Raw genomic sequence first — 5,004 nt, 5'->3', positions numbered from 1 at the left:
GAGAGAGAGAGAGAGAGAGAGAGAGAGAGAGAGAGAGAATGTAGACAGGGAAACAAAGTGACTAATGGAGGGATGATTTGAAACGAAAGAGGAAGGGAAGCAGAGAGAGAGAGAGAGAGAGAGAGAGAGAGAGAGAGAGAGAGAGAGAGAGAGAGAGAGAGAGAGAGAGAGAGAGAGAGAGAGAGAGAGAGAGAGAGAGAGAGAGAGAGAGAGAGAGAGAGAGAGAGAGAGCCTGACTTACAAGATTTATAGCACTGAAGATTTGCTTTCCGATATTTTTTTTCATCAGCTTGTACGTGTAATATTTCAATAATCCATAGCGTTCTCAGGCAGCATATATTATAATTATGAAAAAAAAAAAGGCGGACCGTCATTATTTATTTCTAGTTAGTGTATGAAGTTTTGTGGACTGCAGATCTGAATAATTACATCTATGTATTTTGTGTATGTAAATATGTATATACACTTTGTGAGGTTAGGTTCATGTGGTTATTTAATAATGTATTGTTTGACTCTTATGTGGTCAATGAAATATGTGTCCCCCCTCTCTCTCTATCTCTCTCTCTCTCTCTCTGTGTGTGTGTGTGTGTGTGTGTGTGTGTGTATCTTCATTTTTCTCTTCATTCTGATCACAAGGTCATCACTGCCGCTAAAAATAGAGAAAACAAAAGTTCTACACTTGAATCGTTCGTGTATCACATTGCTATATCGTTCAGTTCAAGGGAAACGAGCTTCTTCCTTTGCAGTTATCATTCGGAAACACGAAAAAAGTCGAAAAATAGCATTATCGTGTAGTTTCTCTCTCTCTCTCTCTCTCTCTCTCTCTCTCTCTCTCTCTCTCTCTCTCTCTCTCTCTCTTAATCTATTTAAGTAACAAAAAAAAAAAAAAAGAAAAGTGTCATTTACGACTGAATATTTTGGCGTGGTAATGAGAGAGAGAGAGAGAGAGAGAGAGAGAGAGAGAGAGAGAGAGAGAGAGAGAGAGAGAGAGAGAGAGAGAGAGAGAGAGAGAGAGAGAGAGAGAGAGAGAGAGAGAGAGAGAGAGAGAGAGAGAGAGAGAGAGAGAGAGACTTATAACTATATTTGCCGCTGTTGTTGTTGTTGTTGTTGTTGTTGTTGCCTCTGCATGTGTTCGTGGCAAGTGTTCAGGTGTTCAATTTGCAGATAATCCGGAATGAGGCTTAAAGGAGACGCGTAATGCAGGTGTGAAGGTAATTATGACGGTAGGGGAAAGGGGAGAGGGAGGGTGGAAGAGGAGAGGATAGCGAGAGGAGACAACATGAGGATGAAGAGGAGAAGGAAGAGGAGAGGGAGAAGAAAAGGGAAGAGAAGGAGAAGATAAGAGAATGGGAGAAGAGGGGAGGGAAGATGGAGGCGAAGGCGAAGAGACGAGAAATGTAGAGAAGGGGAGAGGGAAGAGAAAGAGGGGGATGGAGAAGAGGAAAGGGAGTTGAGAGGAGAAGGGGAGAAGTGGGGAGGGAGGAGAAAGAGCAAGAGGAGAGAGAGAGAAGATGCGAGAAGGGGGTGGGAAGAGAAAGAGGAGGACGATGAGGAGAAGAGAGGAGAAGGGGAGAAGGGGCGAGGGAAGAGAGGAAAAAGAGAAGAAATAACAATCCATCCATCATCATAAACTCGTCCCCCTTCAAGCTGGGGTGGCCGGCAACAGGACAGCGACAGCAGCAGCAGCAGCAGCAGCAGCAGCAGCAGCAGTAAGAGCAGCAGCTGACCACCGCTACAAAAAGGCCAGGCCAGAAAAATAGCGGGATTATTGTGACCGCACCGAGCCCAGCTGATAAGGATTTGTGTCAAACCTACCTACGCCGACCACAGCTGTTCCCTGCCGCTGCAATAAGACTGTGACAACACCATAATGCAGTTAGTTGCAGTGCCAGCCGTGTCCACGCTGCCCCACCACTACTACCACCACCACCAGCGCCTTAAACCTAACCCAAACCTGCGTGTTATGTATAGTTGCCTCCTGTACATCCGCTTGTTTCGATTCCCCGCACGGCACGGCATCGCGTAACTAGAGCGAGGCATGATGTGTTCGCTTGTAAGGGTCAGGTTTTACAACACGCGGACCTGATCACGGAGGGAATATAGATGGTATCGTCAGGTATATTCATCTAAACCTTTTACGGCTGTACTTGTCCTTTGTTAATATTCGGAACGTTGTAAAAACAAAATGTTCCCATGGACACAAACAGGAAAGAATAAAGAGAAGAATAAAGAAGAGAATTAACTTTTTTCTTATTTTTTTGTATTTCTGACGTAAAGAAAAACTTTATGAGGCTGTGGCACAAGAAGTGTCTAAAAAGTTGTGTAAGCGATTATAGACAAGAAGTGTCTAAAAAGTTGTGTAAGCGATTATAGGAAAGATTGTTTGGCAGCAAAAGCTTATAATATACATATATATATATATATATATATATATATATATATATATATATATATATATATATATATATATATATATATATATATATATATATACACACACACACACACACGGAAAATCTTCCAACCAGAAAGAGTGACGATAAGCGAGTATGGGTTAAAGTTTACAACACGAGGAGCTGATCACTGAAAGAACATGTGTATCGTGGCCAAGAACACCCCCGGCGCCATGTTATATACTGCGACCCCACAGTCAATCAGTCAACTGTTCAGGTTGAACCAGAAGCTTCTATACAACTCCCAACCAAGTGAATTTTCACCCACGAGAATTCCTTTATGCATATTTCACTCCATGACACGTAAATCTCCGACACCTAACTTCACCTAGCATAACCTAAACTAATTTACTATGAAGGGATTACTTTGGGAAAAAAAAAAAAATTTGGGGTATAATGATATGTGAATTCCCAAAACTTAATGTAAACTAATAAAAGTTACCATGAGAACGATTACGTATTATTCTGAGGACACTTAAAGGTGGAAAGATTACGGGGAATCTGCCACAAGGAAACTTCCGTAAACTGAGGAAATTAGAAACGAAATACGGCTGATCATACGAGGATAAAGAAATAAAAAAAAAGAAAGAAATGAAACAAGACATGATATTTTCTCGTACTTTAAGGATAAGGGACAACACAATAAATGCACGTGTCAAGTACGAAAAAAAAAAAAACAGTAATAAAGAAATAAACATCTAAATATAATGAAAATAAAATCTACATTGCCCTAGGAAATAGTGTAATGACCTCTCTGGACAGACCCAAACACACACACACACACACACACACACACACACACACACACACACACACAAAGAACACCTAGAAATAACCTGAACATCTTCACAAACCCTCATCAAGCCACCTCGTCACCAGCCACTCGTCACTCACCCACGCAATTCCATATCACTCCTCGGGACAGGCGTACAGGCGCTCCACCCACGGCTCTCTCCATTAGCGGGTGAAACAGGTGGCGGAAAGTAAGTGGACGGATGCAGTGGTGTGGGGCTGAGTCACTTGAAGGTTATTAAGAAACGTGAGAACTTGTGAATTAGTGAGAGAGAGAGAGAGAGAGAGAGAGAGAGAGAGAGAGAGAGAGAGAGAGAGAGAGAGAGAGAGAGAGAGAGAGAGAGAGAGAGAGAGAGAGAGAGAGAGAGAGAGAGAGAGAGAGTCTAGTGAAAGAATATGTACAACGAATACAAGTAACTCACTACCTGTAATCTGTTAATAAAAAAAAAATGAATCGTCTCACTTTGAAACTGTCACAGGTAAAAAAAAAAAAATAAAATAAATAAATAAATTAAATAAATAAATAAATAAATAAATGATATAAAAAGCTAATAATAAGTTGCGCCTAGAGTCATGATTATTCCTCTTATCATTATTTGTTTACGGAACTGGATTCTGTATTTTTTTTCAATTTTTTGTTTATTGATAAGGTTATTATTCATTTGATAGTTAATCGCGTATATGTGTGTGTGTGTGTGTGTGTGTGTGTGTGTGTGTGTGTGTGTGTGTGTGTGTGTGTGTGTGTGTGTGTGTGTGTGTGTCTGTGTGTATGTGTGTTCTCGTCACTTAGCACATTACCATCACACCACAAATCTATCTAACCATCTTAACTCACTCACTCTCACTCTCTCTCTCTCTCTCTCTCTCTCTCTCTCTCTCTCTCTCTCTCTCTCTCTCTCTCTCTCACTCGGAACAGGAAAAAAACGTGGGCGCCGCGGCCTGTATGTCGTCTGGAGGCGGGAATAATGAAGGCAAAGATGGTGAATGTGCGGTGAAAGGGTTCGTCATGCTGGCTGTAGTGCGAAGGGGAGAGGAGGGAAGAGAGAGCCAGAGAGAGAGAGAGAGAGTAGGGAGAGGGATGATGCGGCGGAGGAGGGGGAGGAGTAGGGTGGGAGGGTAGCAATGGTGGTGGTGGTGAAGCGGCCGTCGGTAAAATGCTATTCAAATCTTCGTCTTGTGTTCAATGAGTGCTCATATTGCAGGCGTTTGAGTTCTGGGAGGGAGAGGGAGAGGGAGAGGGAGAGGGAGAGGGGGCGAGGTAGGGAGAGTAGAGGAGCACACGGGTGACTATTCCCTACCTCTCCCCTACCTCCCTCCCTCCCTCCCTCCCTACCTACCTTTCCCTACGACTGTCTCCCTTTCCCCCTTCGCCCTCCCTCACCCCCCGTTGCCTCCCATCCCCCAGAAGAGTAAATACAAAGGTAACCGCCGTCCTAAGTGGTGTTGTCAGCGGGATGTGTCTACGTGTCAATACCCACCAGGCGTTATGAAAGGTGATGCCTCCCCTCCTCCTCCTCCTTCTCCTGTGCCTTCTCCTTTGCCTCCTTACCCTTCTCTCTCCCTCTTTCTTCCCTTCTCCGCCCACATGTCCGCGTCGTCGCCTCTGTCACCGCCTTTTTCTGCCCTACTACGACTACTTCTACCACAGTACTGTCATTCTTGCTGTGCTGTTTTGCTTCTTGGTCTTCTCTGATATTTCTTGTTTCTTTGCCGAGTTCTTCGCGTTTTGGTGTTATGGTAAGAAATTAATGTTACCTAT

This window comes from Scylla paramamosain, chromosome 2, assembly GCF_035594125.1.
Source record: "Scylla paramamosain isolate STU-SP2022 chromosome 2, ASM3559412v1, whole genome shotgun sequence".
Taxonomy (NCBI): domain Eukaryota; kingdom Metazoa; phylum Arthropoda; class Malacostraca; order Decapoda; family Portunidae; genus Scylla; species Scylla paramamosain.
The sequence above is the reverse complement of the archived record's forward strand: the minus strand, read 5'-3'. Positions refer to the sequence as shown.